A 17926-nucleotide genomic window follows, 5' to 3' on the forward strand; every position below is an offset into this window, starting at 1 on the left:
TCTATAACTTTGGAGAGTTTTGTGCTCAAACATTGTATCTCTTACTGGCTTTTATTAATTCTAAAATTTTTTGTATTGAAACCATGTTTTGAACAGCCAGTTCTATTTCATAGCTAGCTCTTTTTAAAAAATATAATTTTATACATAGTTGGGCAACAATACTGGGTTATTTTGCTGATATATGAGGTAAGGCCATTAGATGTGTTTGTTTGTTGGTGGATAGAGGTGCACAGTTTAGGGGTTGTCCACTAGGTAGGGGGATGAAAGCTACATCTAAAATCTGAATTTAAGGAACGCTGAAAATACCTGAATACAGGAGCCACTGACAATCTTACCATTAATTTCTCTCAAAACCATCTGCAGATGTGTGCATATTAATTGGCTTCGGGCATTCTGTTACCTAGGAGGAGTAACACATTAGATTGCTAAAATTAGAAGGAAGGCAAAAAAAAAAAAAAAAGTGAAAAATGCAAAGCTTGATGAGCCAATGTAGGTGGGGTGTTGCAGCAGGAGCCCCTGACTGCTAAGTGGGAAGAGTCCTTCATCTCTGAGAGATGTGAGTGGCAAAAAGTGCTTGAGGCATATTACTGAAAAACAGTGCTGCCCCACACTTGCTGTCTAGATCTGAGTGTGGAGGGGTGAGGGTTGGGGTTAGTTACCATTCCCACTGCCACACAGTTTTACAGCATGCTTTTCATTTCATGGATTTGAATACATAAGTGAGCAGGGTGATGTGTGAGGGGGTGATGGAGGAAGCCAGAAGGAAAATTGGAAGGCAGTTTGGCTTTCATCTGTTTTATTTGTTTAAGCTTAGGGGAAAAATTTTCCTCAGCCTTTAAAAAAAAAACCATAATAATGAAAATGTTAAAACAAAAATAATAATAGCTGCAAGTTACAGAGAGCTCGCTAAGCACTAAACACTGTTAAGTGTTTTATGTACATCATGCATTCATTGTTCCCTGTGCTTCCCCTAACCTCTCCAAACAGTAAAAATCTCTTCTAGAACTGCTGGTTCACCCTCTTACATAGCAGCACCATGAATGGATTCCATTTTATTTGCAATTCCAACTTGTAAAGTCTCCTTCACTCTTGACTTTGTTGGAGCTTTGAGATTGTGACACAGTGTCCCTGAGCATCAAAGGGAGTAGTGTCCCTATCCTCCTCACCCAAGGCCAGCCTTAGATAAAGGAGAGTGTGCTTCTTGGCCAAGCAGCCCTGGACACTTTACCATTGCAGGAAGAAGTTTCTAGTACCATCTCTATTGAGAGAACGGCAAAGTTGAGACCTCCACCTGCTCCAGCCCAGCCTCTCTGTTCCAGGTCCCACCCACTTCTTGGATTCAGAGCCCTCACTCACCTGGTGCTTATATAGTGCCAGTGTAGGGAGAATAGCCTTCCTGCCTCAGGGCTTTGCCAGTGCTAACACCCTGAAATTCCAGGGGACTGTGTCCAGTGCTCTGCCGGGAATGTGGTAACAAGACAGATCTGTCTTAAATGTCTTCCAAGAAGCCTGGTGCCAAGGGGGAAGGCCTGAGAAAAGCAGGCATAGAAGTAGGAGCCCCAAATATTGTGGGTGGTTCATTATAAAGACTGCTGCTTTTCAGGATAACCCGATCTCCTCCCCTACCTAGTGGATAGAGACTCAGACTCACAGGTCTTTTAGCAAAGAGATGCTGCAATTCTATTCCTTTGAAAGAGCTATTGAGAGAAGGAATCAGCCACTAACACTCAGGGCACTTTCACTTTTAAAGAACTTTCCCTTTCTCCCCTTCCTTCCTTCCTTCCTTCCTTCCTTCCTTCCTTCCTTCCTTCCTTCCTTCCTTCCTTCCTGTCTTCTCCTAAACTTTGCTTTTGTTGGTGGTATTTAGACATGCTGTTTTCTCTCCTCTGGGTGTGCTCTAGGGTTAGATCTAATTGTCCTGCTGTTCTAGTGTCACTTGGCATTATTTTTGGGAAGATGAATGAGACAGGGGTCAGAGTTCAGCAAGTAGGCATCTGCTCACTCAGGCTTCATAGAAATGCTCAGAGGTGATCTTTAATGAAAGCTTGGAAAAGACTTGCACAGAGTAGACTGTCTTCTGTCCCTCCAAAGCTGGGATGACCAAAATGTAGTCCTTTTCTGGAGAGACCAAAAATGAATAAACAGGAGGTAATAATATATTTATAAGGAGTTCCCTGCTTGGGATGTCTTTTCTTCTGTAGGAGAGAAAGGGGGGGGGGGATTAAACAGGAAGGAGGTTGAAAATGGAAGCTCTTGAATGGGTCCTAACCAACTGGCTTGTTTTGCTCTTAGAACAGTCTCACCCAAGAAGAGTTTCCACTCCACCCGCAAAGCCTCTCACCCAGCCTCTCCCCTGGCCTCAGGTTACCGTGCCATGGCCCTAGAGGGCTCAGGTTCTCTCACTGGACTCTCTTCGTGTTGACACTTCTTCCACTTTACCAAGTAGCCAGAATTCCCACTCAGGAAGAATGCTTTGGCACTGGAGGCAAGGGGGACAATGGATCTATTGTTCTTTTGGCCTTCTTGAATAGGGCAAATGTCTCCTCCTTCTAGCCTTATCACCAACGGAGGCTGAATATGGAGCCCTAGGAGACTCATCCTCCTCCTACCCGCTGCTTTGTTCTTTGGAAGAGGGTTTTTGTGTACCTTCCCCGCCCTGGCCCCATCAAACCTGTTTTGGGACTCGAATAGACAGTTGCCTTTTTCTGCTCTTCAGAGTGAAGTTGGGAGGGGAAGGAAGAAGCACAGACCTGGAAACTCATTTCAGTTCAGGGTGCGACCTGCTGCCTGTGGTTCCTTCTGGACCTCGGGGGATACCACCACGGTCCCCCGCGGCACAGAGGCAGGAGAGCGCTGCCAGGAACCCCGGCGCAAGCACTGCACACACTCGGAGACGAGAACCCGGCGTTAGCGGTTCCTGAAGCGGTCTCCGAGGATGGGTCGGGATCCCGCCACCGGCTTCCCGCACCGCAGGCGCAGGGAGTTCCCGCGCACCGCGCACCTTTGCGGTCGGGTTTCCCGGCTGCCTTCCGGGAACCCCGCCGAGCCCCCTGCTGCTCGGGTGGGTGCAGTCTTGCCCGCTTCAACCCGCAGCTCGCTCGCCTCCCTCTGCCTGCGCTCCGGAGTGAGCGCTCGATGTCCCTCTCTGAGCATGCGCAGCCCGGTGCCCTCCCCCCCCCCCCCCCCCCGCTACCCCCTCCCCGCCAGCCTTTTGCTCCTTCCTTTCATTAAACAAACAGGAGATCCTGAAACCTGGACCCTCTGCTAGCGGCAGCGCGAAGAGGAGGCGGAGGAGGAGGCAGAGCGCGGGATGTGCGCAGAGGAGGATCTGTGATCCCGCGCCCCCCACCCCCACGCGTGCGCGCACACACTCACACACCCGCACTCACACACACATACACACACACTCGCACAAACACACACTCGTACACGCCCGCGCCGCGCGCTCTCTCTCCCACGCAGGCGGAATGCAGCAGAGCCTGGGGAGCGTGTCTCCGGCCGCCGACTGAATGCACCTCGCCTCCAGCAGCGGGACTGCCCAGTAGGGCGCGCGGGAGGACGCTCCGCCACGAGAGGTGAGTGGGGCGCCCGCAGCCTCAGGCGGCTCCGGGACGCCGGGGCGGCGGGGGCCAGGCTCCCGGCCGGACTCGGCGGAGCAGGTGGCCCAAACCCGGCTTGCGGGTTTCCAGGTGCAGAAGAAGGCGGCGCCCGGGACGTGCAGGGGGAGAGGGCGACCCCGGGAAGGGTCGCCTCCTGCGAGTTGTCAGATGGACCCAGCAGAAAGCTACACCCTCCCTGCTCGTAAACTTTCCTCCCCTGTCATTTGGGAAACGTGGAGACAAAGGGGGCGTGGAGGCTCCCTCCGTCCGGTTCCACCCTCCTGGCTGCCTTCGTGGCTGCGACGGGAGCCGGGAGCCGGCGTGCGGGCGGGGGCGCCCTGCAGGTAGCTGGTGCCAAGTCCTCCAGCCCGGGCGGGGGTTGGGATTTCTCACCCCGGCTGTAAGCGTCGCCTTTGATTTCCCCTCAGGCGTGGGCACCTGTCATCCCGCCCCAACCACGCACCCTAGGCGCATCGTAGTGTATGTGTGGCGGGTGTACACCTGGAGAACTGCAGGGGTAGCCTTTGCCTTTCCCACTCAGCGCCAGTGCCAGAGGCGCCGGGGTGAGGCTCGGGTCAGTGCGGGATTGAATGATGAGTTAACTGAAAGGCTTGCCATAATCACCTCCTGGAAACGCCGGGCGCCGGGATCTCTCCTCCCCCGGGAAGGTGCTGTCTTCACGCACACCAAGGCGGCGGCACTGGGAGCTGGGTTGGGGCTGCGGTGGCGGCTGCTGCAGCTGGAGGAGGCTGGGGCTTTATTTTTGCCCTGGGGTTTTATGACACACACACAGGTGGAATATGTGGAGGATTCTGGGTTATTTTTCTTTGTGGGGCTATCGTTTTCCCTTTTAACCTCTTTCGTGGGAGAGATTCTTTGCAGCCTGGTAATCTGGCGGGTGGAAAGACACCGTTCTGAGTATCTCTTAGGTCCCGGGGAAGAGGTCCTCAGAAAAAGGATTTCCTAAAAATGCCAGCCCGGTTGGGGCGGGGCCTCAGAGCGCAGAGCGCGGGCCGGCACCTGGGAATCGCCTCAAATCTAATGGCCCTTTGAAACAGCAGAGACTGAGTCAGCGTTTGAGGAGTCCAGGACTGGGACAAAGGGGACTGGAAGAGGGACAGACGATGGCTATTTAGGAGAGGAGTGACTAGAAGCTAATTAAGGCAGGAAGAGGTCCAGTGTAAGGCAAGGTACTCTGCCGGCTTCACTGAATTCATATACCCCTTCTACTTCTATGGATGGTGGCTTCCCCCCCCCCCCCCCCCCCCGCCCCCTCCCCCCGCCCCCTCATGGATGGGACTCTAATATGGAGATTTCTGGAATGTCACATCTGGAGTAAAAAAGACTTGGTTATTCCTGCGCTAACCTTTAGCACAATCACAAGTTAGGTCTTTGAGTCTAGAGAGTGCCATGTGTGAAAGTTTCTCCATCTTGACCTTTTGTTTCTATCTGGGAGGTGGGATGTGTGGACAGGTATAGTTTTTGTTCCTCTGTACTCCAAAAGCCTTGGAAGAGGAGAGTGTGGGGAACCTGGAAGCCAAGCTGATGCTGACAGAAGAAAACACTAGAAGCTCAGATCCAGAACTTGAGACTATGAGTTGTCAGAGAGTTCTGGTGGAGGCCATGTCTCTGCTGCTCTGGGGACCTTTTTAAATTTTTATTTTTAACATTTTGTAGCTTCTTTGAAGTGGAAGAGAGCATAATATACATGAAACTAATTGAGCAAATTCACAGATAAAAGAGATTTTGACTCACAAGTCAACATAGCCAAAGGTGAAGAAGTTTTTGAGAAAGAAAAAAAAAAAAAAAGCGGGGATGCATACATATTATTAAAGAAAGGGATGCATCCATATTATTAAAAGTTTTGCTTTTATGATTTTTTAAAAAAGTTTTTATTCAAATTCCAGTCAGTTAACATACAGTGTAATATTAATTTAGGGTGTACAATATAGTGATTCAACACTTCCATACAGCTTTTATGATTTTTAAAAAGCATTTAGTGAGATAAAAATCTGAAAGCTTTTTATTTCCTAAAACAACTAGTGAAGAAAAGACCTCTCCAGAAATATTTTCAAGTTGATATTGGCATGAAGGGGGTTTAAATGTAATTATCAGCATATGTCCTTTTTATTTCACAGTGAACATTCTCATCATTTTCTTTGCAAAACTTGGCAAGGAAAGATTTAAATTTTTTTTTTTTTTTGCTTTTTTACTAGGGTTCTATTTTCTCTCTTTATGATATATTTCCTCTTCCTACCTCTGCAACCTCAGTTCATTTTGATTATATTCAGATTCTATTTACAAGCATTTATTGACCACCTATCCCATATTTAGCATTGGAAGTCATATAAAAATATATAACATAGTTCTGGGCCTCAAAGGGTTTATGATCTAGTTGTTAAGATTAACATACATGAAATAATGAGGGAGTAGGATACCTCTATACTACTACACAGTGAGTTCTTAACATGTATGCTGTATACTCAATCCTCCCTCCTGGATTTTCTCAACATTTAGAAAATACACATCAGCACTTCTTATGTACTGGAGGCTGGGGGCAAAAAAGACTACAAGGAAGTAAAAAATAGTCCCAGCTTTCAAGGCAGGGAAAATAGGTAATTAGCTAACTATGGTGCAGTCTGTTTAACTGTTATAATTATAGGGTAAATAGAGTACCAGGAGTATACAGTGTGTGTTTGTTTGTTTTTCCCCCTGGGTGACTTGAGATATTTTTGAAAATGAATGGTCTTCTACCAGGTAGGAAAGGATAGGAAGGACATTCCAGGCAGAGGAAATGTGTGAAAGTGCCTGATGAGTTAGGGTAACTGTAAACCATCCCAAGTGGCTAGAGCACAGGGTGCTGGAGTATGAATACAGAGATGAACAGCAGCTGGGTGACATTAATTGACAACTAATTCTGTGTTTGGATACAGATATGCCCAGGATGCTATGAAAGCACAAAAGGAGGGCATCCACCTAAGGAGGCTGAGAAGATCAAGAAGGTTTCTTTGGGAGGTTGAGGTGAGCTGAGTCTTGAAGGACAAGGAGAAAAGAAGGGCTTTCCAGGCGGGAAAAACTATGTGAGAACTGGAAGTAGTTCTTTGTGGCTGCAGCAAGAGAAGTGGGTTCTTGGCTCCATGGAGTGGCCAACCAGCAGGCCAGACATCAAGTGTGAATGGAAATATCCCAAGCCAAAGAGCTTCAGTTTTATCCAAAAGGCTAGGAGAGTGTTCAAAGGAAAGTTTGAGACATGATCAGATTTACATGCGAGAAAGATGCTTGTGACCACAATGTGGAGGATGGATTGGAGGTGGTGAGACTGGAGGCAGGGAGCGTATTGTGGAAATGATGAGGATGGTGGCAATAGGGGTGGAGAGGAGGAGATGCTCTCTGGGAGACAAGTGAAAAAAGTAAATCCTGCTCATCTGAGGAAGAGCCTCCTGCCGCGTGCACCCATGCTCCCCTTCACTTCCCCAGCACTCACTTGTGTGGCTCTCCTTCCTGTATTTTGAGGGAAAGGTATTCACAGCTGCATCTCCAGCATTCATCACAGTCTTGGTACAGAGTAGGGGTCATTAAATATTTGTTGAATGAAAGATTAAATCAGTGAATGAGAAAGCTGGTCATGAGGTGATTTTTTTTTTTTTTTTTGCATTAGAATAGTAGAAGCTAAATCATGACTTCCATTTCCCCAAGGTGATCATCCTTTGGGAGGTCAGTGACAAAATGATCCAGGGAGACTACCTCTCTAAAGAACTTTCCTATGAAGTGCCAATAAAAAGTGGCATTGTGACATCACACTTTTTATGTTTAAGATAGTATAGCATCAGCCCATCTTGGAAGCAATGGCACTTAGCATAGTTCCTGATTCATAGTAGGCTGGCAGTGAATGTGAATTCCCCTTTCCTTCCCCCTTACTTGTCAGAATTTGCTGACTTCATGTGGTATGCTCAAACTTTTCAGATAGTCTGGAGCTAGGGAGTTTGTAAGGCACAGGGTCTCATTTAAAGAGCTCATAGCATCTTGGCATCCTGGGAGGAGGGCCAGACAACCCATGTTCTAACCATGCAGCCCTAGGAAATGGGTCCCTTACTGAACCAAACCCAAGCATATTGAGCGCCAATCTCAAAATCCCAATAAGAGATATCAGAACAGATAAAAACGTGACAATTTGTTTTCAGTTGACTGTAGGAGGTGAAAGACAAGGAGTATCAAAGATAGCATTTTTGTTTGACCTTTGGGTGGGTGGTGGCAGAAGAATGGGGAGAGAGGTTAGCTCAGAAAAGTGAAAGGCGTAATGCCACGGTGTGGAAATTGATTTTGGGGTGGCACTGGAACATCCTGGAAAGCACATAGTACAGATCCCAGGGTGTAGTGATTTCACAGTAAATGCCAACTATTGTTTTTATTTTTTATTATTTATTTTATTTTATTTTATTTTATTTTATTTTATTTGAGAGTGAGAGAGCATGAGTGGGGGAGAGGGGCAGAGGGAGAGAGAGAGAGAATTTCAGGCATGCTCCATCCTCAGTGTGGAGCCCAATGCGAGGATCGATCCCACAACCCTGGGATCCTGGCCCGAGCCGAAATCAAGAGTCAGATGTGCAACCAACAGAGTCACCCTGGCCTCCCAGCTATTATTTTTATTAAGGGAGGATGGAGAGAGCAGGAGATCATAGAGCCAGAGTAAGTCTCCGCATTTAGCAAAATTTAGGGATGCGGGAGAGCAACAAGTACCATAGACAGTTCTGTAGCTTGTCCAAAGTTACCAAGCTAGTAAGTGGCAGAATCGGGTCTAATTTTTTTCTTTTGAAAGAGAGAGAGAGAGGGCACAAGTGAGTGAGGGGGGGAGAGAGAGAGAGAGGGAGAGAGAGAGGGAAGTGGGGCTCATCTGAAGCAGGGCTCGTGTTTTACCCAAAATGGGGTTCATGTTCACCTGAAGCAGGGCTCGAGCTCACCCGATGTAGGACTCAAACTCACAAACTGTGAGATCATGACCTGAGCCAAAGTCAGATGCTTTACGACTGAGCCACCTAGGTGCCCTAAATTTTAATAATCCTACAAAGTGTCTCTCCTCATCAAGTATGTAAATTACCAGGATGATTTTAAGTGCAGAGACGTTGAAAAGATTGAAAGTAGGGAACTGAAAAAAGATGGTGAAAAGGGGTTCACTGTGACCATTAGGAAAACAGTGTTAGTACAGCAGTGTGTTCAGAAGCCCTATTTCTGGGCTTGAGTGGGGAACGGGAGGTAAGAAGATCCAGGCAAGGTGAACCTATCAGTCATTTATGAAGTCTGGTGGGGGAAGAATTATGGGGCCAAAGGGAGAAGGAGCAGTGAACCTCAAATGCAGTTTTTATCGAGGGGGAGCTGGCGAGGGGAGCTGGTGTCCAATGAGAACAAAAGGTGTGGGAAATGAGAGCAAGAGAGGAGAGAAGGAAGGACGCCTCTTTCTAAGAACATAAGAGGATGGATTTGAGGAGGGATGTAGAATGTGCTCTCCTTCCCCATAACTAAATGACTGAGGTGCTTGCTACAGCCCAGAGAATCCAGATCCTTGAGTGCCGTACTCTAAGGGTGTCACTTGGCCGCACAGGATGATGAACTTGTTTAGGTAGCAAGGTGGCTGAGAGTACAGACTTGGGAGTCAGACAGGCTGTTTTGAATTTTCGCTCAGCCCCTCAACTGTGTGACTTTGGGCACATAGTTTACTTCTTGGTGCTTCAAATTACGCTTGTCTGTAAGGTGTCTATAACCATCTTGACCCATCACATAGAATTGTGGGAATTAGTTAATATTTGTAAAGCCAGGCATAGAGTAAGTGCTCAACATATAGTAGGTATTGTGTGTGACTACAGTGAGGTTACAAACATAAAGCTTTGACGTTATTAGTGATGGTGTGCTTTGGCGCTCATTAAAAAAAAATTATTTGGGTTGGGTTATAAAGTAGTTGGCTCTAATCCTGTCTTCCTAAGTGCCGGAATTAAATCAGCAGACACAAATTTGGCAACAACAGAGCAGCTCCACCTGTCATAAGCCTAGGTGGAGTAGCTGCGTGCTGGGGGTGTCTGCCCAGCACATTTGCCTACTTGCCTCGTTCTCGTGCCTGTCTGGGAAGGATGAAAGTTTGTTTGCCTCAGGCTGATCCCAGCCTTCTTCAGGCTCACAGGCATCACACAACAGCGACGTAGCTGTTTAGCAAATTGTTTGCAAGGAAGTGACTACATATATTAATTATAGCACCTCTTTGGTACTGAGGGTGTAAACTCTAAATATCTCAGATGTGAGATTTCCAATAATCCTTGGGAATTAAAAGCCTCCCTTCTTTATGGAAAAGTTCGTGGTGTGTTCTAAAACAGCATCCCAGTGGAAATGGAAGCCCTGCCATCTAGCTAATTTGCAGCAGAGCAGTGCCTGGAACCCGGGTCTGACCGTAACCCAGCACTCTTTGCATTACACTCTCCATTATATTCTTACCCTGTCCTATACTGGCTTGTACTTTCATTACTGCTCTGTAATCAAAGACTGGTTTTTGTTTGTTTCATCCACCCCATTTATATTAAATACCACCCATACTACACTTATGGTTCTCCAGCCAAATTTTTCTTTGTTACCTTCAGGTCTTTGGCCATGTTGTTCTCCTTTTCTGCAACTCCATCCTTGCCTTCCCTGCCTAACTCCTTTAGTCCTTTAGGACAGAATCTCTTCCTAGGGAAGGTGGTCCTGGCCTTTTAGCACTAGGGTTGGCTTCCCTTTCCATGTGTTTCTGTAGCCCTTAACTTTGTATTTTCATCACCTAACATAGCACTTGTAACATAGTAATTGCTCAGTAAACATTTTGGATTGGATGGCTGGCGCAGTGAATGAATCTTGTCCTTGTGAGTCATTGCTGATGCTCCAATAATGAAGCTTCATGTTATAGAAAACCATAGAATTTGCAAGTTCACAGCGTTGCTGAAAGGTTTCTTTTTTTTTTTTTTTTTTAATTTTTTTTTCAACGTTTTTAATTTATTTTTGGGACAGAGAGAGACAGAGCATGAACGGGGGAGGGGCAGAGAGAGAGGGAAACACAGAATCGGAAACAGTCACCAGGCTCCGAGCCATCAGCCCAGAGCCTGACGCGGGGCTCGAACTCACGGACCGCGAGATCGTGACCTGGCTGAAGTCGGACGCTTAATCGACTGCGCCACCCAGGCGCCCCTGAAAGGTTTCTAATCAGACTTCCAAGTGAAACAAGATGAGGAAACTGAGAACCAGAGAGGTTCAGTGACTCATCTGAGGCCATGTAGCTAAGTAATGTGAGGACTGGGACCAGAACGCCAGTTACTGATTTCAGATACAGGGCCTACCCAAGGCCTGGATTAGGGTGAGCTGAGGGGGCAGGGTTATGCAAGTGCATGGTCTATTCCTGTCTTTGTTTAAAATGTTGATGTTTTGTTCGTCATGGAATTTTTTTGCATATATTGCAATTAAAAATTTTTATTAGTGTTTATTTTTTAGAGAGAGACAGACTGCAAGTGTGGGGGAGGGAAGAGAGAGAGGGAGACACAGAATCCAAAGCAGGCTCCAGACTCTGAGATGTCAGCACAGATCCTGACATGGGGCTCAAACTCATGAACCATGAGATCATGACCTGAGCCAAAGGTGGACGCTCAACCGACTGAGCCACCCAGGCACCCCATATTTTTTTTTTTAAATTGCATTAAAATATTGTTTATCTTGGTTACTGAATTTTTTGGCTCCCCTCTCAATTTTGTCCTCAATGCAAGTGCCCTACTGGCCTCACCCTGGTTTCAGCTCTGCCCTTCCACAAAGTAAGAGAGAGAATATTTCATAGCCTTCCAACACTAGTGTAAGAATGCAGTTACACTTTGTATGGCATGGGCCCTAATTGAAAATATCAAAGGAAACACCACTCAACATGGTGGTGGGAGCTGTTAATAAACATTTTATGGCCTGGCTGATCTGCTAATTAGTAAGCATTACATTCACAGTATAAAGCTCGGCCAAAAGGAAAAAATGAAGTTTGAATAAAGCTCTATCTACCTATCATCTGTCTATCTCAGGGCTAAGGACAATGTAAAGATTATCTTCATTTATAAGTTTATGTTGTTGTTAATATATGTCTATATTTTTGAATTTTTCAAAGACTGAAGATGGAAAAAAGAAAATTATTCTACCCATTAGCTTGGCTGGTTTTGGCTTATGGTACTGCTGGCCTGTTTTGAAGATTTGAGGTCAGAAGGTTAAAAACAAAAAAACAAAGCAAAAAAACCCCTTGGCCATTTCTGCCAAAAAATTGGGAAAGGAAGGAAAAGAACTATTAATAGAGATGAGAAAAAGAATTAAAGGGAGGAAATTTTGAGGAGATATCTACTAAGTACCATGCAAGGCACTACCATGGAGTATAGAAGAGGCTTTACATATATTATTTCATTAGTTTCTTCATGCAGGACTAGATATTAGTATCTCATGTGACAGCTGAGCAAAGGCCAGTTAGCTTTCCTAAGCTTTCAAAACGATAGCTGGATCCAAACATAGGTCTGAGTTCAAGGCCTGTGCTCATTCACTTCATCCTGATTCTCAGAGACTTGGGGTGAGAGATCACCCCACCCCCTTCCGCCATCATCAGGGCCTCGGGGCGCAGGCCTCGGCAGCTTGTCTGGATTCACTGGATAGAAGTCAGCAGTCAGCCCCTCCCTGCGTTATTTCCTCCGTCTATGGTACATTTATCTTTTTCCATTCATCAATAGCAACAGAAAGCAGAGATGCATATGCACAGGAAATAAATTCCCCTCTTTGTGTGAATGTCATAAATTTTTACATGACGTGAAAACACATATTTCATATTGCCTCCATTATGTCAGAAGGGGCTTTTTCTTTGGGCATTATGGCATCAAGTGTTCTAGAAATGCTCACAGACACAGACTGAAGAAAAGGCGATCATAATTACTGGAGCAAATCCGTCACAATGAGGGGTAATGTATTTGCACAGCTGATGGTCAAGGGTTTCTGGGGTGCTCTTTTTATTGATGTTTCTGATGAATAGCATGGAGCAGTGACCCCCACTCCCAACGTTTTAAATTCAATGAAATCCATACTCAAGTGGAATCGGATATAATTAACAAGAAATGAAATCTGGTCGAGAGTAATGCTGTTCAGCTCAGAGCTCTACAAGCTGAGCATGCTTTATCGTTATTCCCATCTTCCAGCCTTTGCTGGCTATTGCTTCCAGGCAAACCCACACACTAAAATGCTCTAATAATCAGCCCACAGCCTTCTCTCCTGGGGGTCACAGGAACTGAAAGAAAAAAAAAAAGTAAGACCTTTTCATTCACACTTGTGTTAACTGGAAAAAAACATTCTGTGTGTGTGTGTGTGTGTGTGTGTGTGTGTGTGTGTGTGTGTGTGTTTTCCTGCAGTGTGAAAAGCAAGGCAGCATCTCTAGGTTTGAGAAAATCTTTTGGGTTTAGTTTTTAACATAGGCTGACATGTAAAATGTGACACAAGCAGTTCCTGGCCAGATTAGTTTGGAACAATTAGAGTATTTTAGCAATCTAAAACGTAAACAATTATATATGTACTATAATGTTATACAAAATGCAGATGTAATGAAGTGCATGGCATGGAAAGTAAAAATCAGTCTTATTTCTACTCCAATCTCTTTTCCAGAAAAACACTGTCAATTGTTTAGTGTATGAGCCCCCAACATTTTTGGTCCATTAACATTTACATATGTTGTTCTTTTTTTCTCATTTTTTTAAAGGTGAGATTATACTTTACATACTATTTTGCCATTTAATTTTAGTTATGATTCTAAACAAAAGCAAATTTTAGGTTAGTAAGCATCTGGTAAATAGTACTGTTGTGCGAGAAGGATGAGTGCCACTTTCCATCCTAAAATAGAGCTCCTCTGACATAGCCTAGGGTTCTTTGGCCATTTGTCTGCATGTATATTTTGTAGATACAGTCAGTGAGCAGATATTTGCTTAGCTCCTTCTAGGAGCCACCTACTCTACCATGAGCTTTTTTCTTCTATCTAGCAAGAGATAAAATAATGAGGTGACTTAATTTGAACTTAATGAATGGCAACAGCTGTAAATTCTCCTTGATTCACACAATTGCTGGAAGGGATAGTCTACTCCAATTGTCTTATTTTTATTTTTAGATGAGAAAAGGGTCTGTTGAGGTTCACCGACTTCTCCAGGGTCCCACAGCGATTGGAGAGGCTGTCATGACAGGCTGGTTTCTAGCCTAGAAAGGCAGTGCTGCTTCCATTATACCTGACTGCAAAACAACCCTCACATCTGGAAGAGGGAACAAGGGAACTTACTTCATAAACACTAGCTTGAGCAATGAATCCCTAGCAAATTGTGCCTCATGCTTTATGTAAATATTCTCACCTACAAGCTGCTGCTGAGACTGTATCCCTATCCTCACTCCCCTCTGCCCATGTAACCACTGCTCAAGCTCTACCTTCTCCTCCCTGGCCTGATATTCTCCCACTTTACTAACACTTTGAAGTTAGGCAACATCTGACCCTAACATTGAGGTGAGATGGTACCATGTTCCTAGGGAGGGTATTCTTCTATAAACATTTTAGCAGAGATTAATTTTTCAGTTTCATTTCTTGCCATCTTGAACCTTAATGAATGAGTTCCAAAATAAGTAAATTTTACCTGCCAACTTTAATCAAGGCAGGAACTCTTCCTTATAGTAAGTGATGATTTTTTCTTCATAATGGGAGCATCAGTAAAACTCTGATTCTTAAATACTCCAATTATTTTTCATTGCTATGGAGGCAGGCTCCTGTGGTGGGCCAATAGCTTGGGCTGTGCAGACAGAGGGAGCTGGGTTCCAGTCCCAGCTCTGCCATTCACTGGCATTGTGATGTCAGGCCCCTCCCTTTGTCCTTCAAAGACTCAGGTCTCTCCTCTGGGAGATGGGGGCAATAAAAGCACCTTGCTGCCCTGGAAGAGATTTTGTAAGGAATAAATAAATTACTTGCCACTAACAAAGAGTTTAGAACATAATAAGGGCTAAGGACATTGTAGCTACTATTATTCATTATTTATTACACATACATGATTGAATAGTCCTCAGAACCATCTGGATATCAAGCTTTAAAATCCTGGGTTGTCCCATTTTCTTCCACAACACTTTAACCTCCGTTTGTTTGTTTGTTTGTTTGTTTGTTTGTTTGTTTGGAAATTAAGACTTAAACCAAGAAGCTAAAAATATACATCATTAGATAACCCCTAAACTTTGTCAGGTCTTCATCAGAATATCACCTTCAGTCACTCCTGACCCAAGAACCATGGAATTCAGAAGCATAGCAAGGGGTGGGAAAATAGAAGGGTTTGATCAATACATCAAAGCTCTGCTTTAAAGAATAAATCTCAGCCCTCGTTCTCTGCATCTTTCTACTTTGATAGAAATGCTTGGGAATTGATGAAAATGTATGCCTTTCTCAAACACGAAGATAACATTATTAAAACTACTGGTTAAATACATACTATAAGTCTCATTTTCCTTTGTTTACTGCTAGGTTACCTAGATGTAGACATGTATATAGAATCCCAGTCACTCACTCAGTGCTGGGGTCTCCCCTTTCATACCACATGACAAGAAGCTACCTGGCCTCTCCCTTTCAGCATTCCTTCTCCTTGAGAGTGACCATAATGGATGTACTCAAGATTAAGGCTGATTGGATCTGAGTCTGTGTTGGCCAGGATTCAGAGAGCTGGTGCAGAGAAGGTAACCTTGATGTGCATTAAAAAACTCAAACATACTTTTATCTCAGGATTTTGTACTTGCTGTTAGCTCAGTCTAGAGTGCCTGCTTTGCAAAAATCTACATCTCTCACCCTTACCACTTTATATATCATGTCTTCATCATGTAGGACCTCCCTGGTCCATCTTTAAGTCTTTAGTCTGCTTTGTGATCTTCCTCCTTTTACTAAAATGTAAGCAAGATGATAGAATCTATATGTCTTTTCCCTTTTTACATCCCCAAGGCCTAGAAGAGTACCTGTCACACTCTATAACTTTAATTGAAATTTATTGAATAAATGAGTTAATTAAAATGTAAAGAATAATTGGCATCTTGAGAGTGGATCTAGGAAACCTGTGGAAATCACTAAATCCAAAAGGCAGAAGATGAGACAAAAAAATCTAAAAATGTGAGATAGCTCCAGAGATCTGCTGGGCAGATCTGGGAATGCATGTTGGTAACAAGATCCGAGGCGGGGTGGTGGTGGTCACTGAGGATTGCTCTAATTGAGGTAGAGGTGTCTCAGTTAAGTGACTCTCAGACACATGGGGTGCTGGTGGGTAGGACACATACCAGCAAACTTACTTCTGCAGAAGAGTCCATTTTACAGTGGACAACTTGAAACTTTAAAACATTCTTCCAGATTGAGCCACATTTGGCCTCTTCTCTAGCTATATGGGGCCAGATGGCCAGATTTAGGGGCGCAACTCATGAAAAAGATAAAATTAAATAGTGAGCAAAGAAGCCAAATTTCATTTTATAAAGACTTATTTATATAGTGCTCCAATGAAATGAGCAAATTAGTCACAGATTCACAGATTAAGAACCCATAAGGAAAATACCTTTGGAAAACCTAAAACACTTCTTTTATGTATCACCCACTATGGGAGAAATGTATATTTATATAGGAAATCTAGCTATCATGGGATCTTTAAATATGAGGTTATACCTGGTTACTAGATTTGGCTCAGGGTAAAATGTTGACAGGTGTTCTGTGTGGTTTGTTGTATTTGTGTGATCAGGGATACAGTGACCAAGACAGCTCTGTGAAGGACTGGACTGCCCTGAAGTTGTCCCAGAGTTTCTCCTGGAGAAGCTGTTCAAGGTGTGGCAGCGTTGCCTGAACACATGAACCCAGGTCCTGATTCCTGTGAATTTCCTTGGAGATCCATGATTACATTTTTTTTGGTGGTCTTTTGCTTTAAGTGTAAGTTTTCACTCCCTTGAACACCAACTACATAGAAGCTTACCAAAACTAATCAAAGGGAAATGTAAAATTTTTGGAGTTGAGCTATGTTAAAAGAGAGTGTGCTATTCTATAGCAAAAATACTCCTTTTTATAAGAGATCAGTCTTTGTAAGAGTCATAAGGAAAAGCCAATTTGGAAGCAAAAGATGAAAAAACTAAGCTTTATCTTTATACATGGAGAAAATAGAATTTATAGGAAAATAACTGAAAGAAGAGGAATCTAAACATTCCGAACGAGGTGGATTGATTGCCTGGTGTTACAAGATGGGTAAAGTCACTAGAGAATAAGTCAGAATTTATCAGGTCACTAGTGCCTTTTCTAGTAAGGCATCTGGCAGATAGAATGCCCCATAGTCTTTCACCAAAGGGTGACTCTTCATCAAAGAGGGACTCTTTCTCCTCTCCTCCTCCCAGCTCTCACTTTTGCTATAAATTCTTGTTCTTCTACCTTTTCCTCAAATTCAAGATTCTTTGTTGCTAGTGGATTCAAGGGAACAATTCATGAAATTAGGGTTTCTTTTTTCTCTTGTTCCTCCAGAAAGTCTGTAGGGGCCATCCCAAGGATACTTTACATCAAGATTTTTTCCTGGCTTTTTAGTAGCAAAGAGAAATCTCTACCCACCAAGACTTTCCCTCATTTTCCCCTTCCAGGTGCTAGATCCCCCCAACTTTTTCCTAAAACGAATGGTAATTCCCTTTACGGTAGGTTCAGCTTCCAAGTAAACTTGCTTTTGAACATATAGAACCACAGAAAGAAACTTGACAACTTTTCTTTTTCTTCAAAAGTAATTTTGATTTATTTCTTGATTTGAGTTTAGGAAATGGCTATAACTTAAGTGATCGAAAGGAAATTCTATTGAATTATAATTGCCTGGGTGATATTTTATTATTTATTTTTTTTTCTGGGTGATATTTTATAAATGAACATGATTTAAATATTGTTAAAATGTGAATTAAAAAGAAAATGGTTCCATTATTATAGGAGATGAAACACAGCATTCACCTTAACAATTGTTCCATATGGACTTCACCCAGCATAGTTTCTTGTCTGACATTTCCCAGTCTTCAGCCTCTTTTCTACAGAGCTACCTGTTCCTTGCATTTGTCTTCATCTATGCTCTTGCCCATTTTAGACAGCTCTTGCTGCTAATCTTTAATGCATGTCTCCCACCCTCTCCCCCAGACAACTTCACAGCCCATACCCATCCCAGTCCCTGAAAGAGAACATAAAGATTATTTGTAAATAGTGGAATATACTGGGAAGTATGAGATTTCAATCAAAAGATCTGAGTTTGGGGTGCTTGGGT

The 17926-nt window shown here is 44.0% G+C and overlaps 1 protein-coding gene and 1 long non-coding RNA gene across 5 annotated transcripts in view; one reads left to right on the plus strand and one right to left on the minus strand.

Moving 5' to 3' along the window:
* Nucleotides 1–17926, plus strand: part of PLPPR1 (phospholipid phosphatase related 1) — a 512674-nt gene that overhangs the window by 229917 nt on the left and 264831 nt on the right. The window contains exons 1-2 of one of the 4 annotated variants that reach the window (XM_042964598.1): nt 3246–3575; nt 6533–6620. The exons of 2 other annotated variants lie outside the window; for them this stretch is intronic. The gene's annotated coding sequence lies outside the window, so the exon portion shown is untranslated. Of the gene's footprint in view, nt 1–3245; nt 3576–6532; nt 6621–17926 lie in introns of those variants that run through there. One more of the 4 variants, XM_042964597.1, reaches the window with a different exon arrangement.
* LOC122233140 lies at nt 12609–14499 on the minus strand. Its single transcript, XR_006210614.1, has 2 exons — nt 14279–14499; nt 12609–12900 (listed from the first exon to the last, which is right to left on the minus strand). It is a non-coding gene; the product is annotated as an uncharacterized LOC122233140 (long non-coding RNA).

Source organism: Panthera tigris, chromosome D4 (genome assembly GCF_018350195.1).
Source record: "Panthera tigris isolate Pti1 chromosome D4, P.tigris_Pti1_mat1.1, whole genome shotgun sequence".
Taxonomy (NCBI): domain Eukaryota; kingdom Metazoa; phylum Chordata; class Mammalia; order Carnivora; family Felidae; genus Panthera; species Panthera tigris.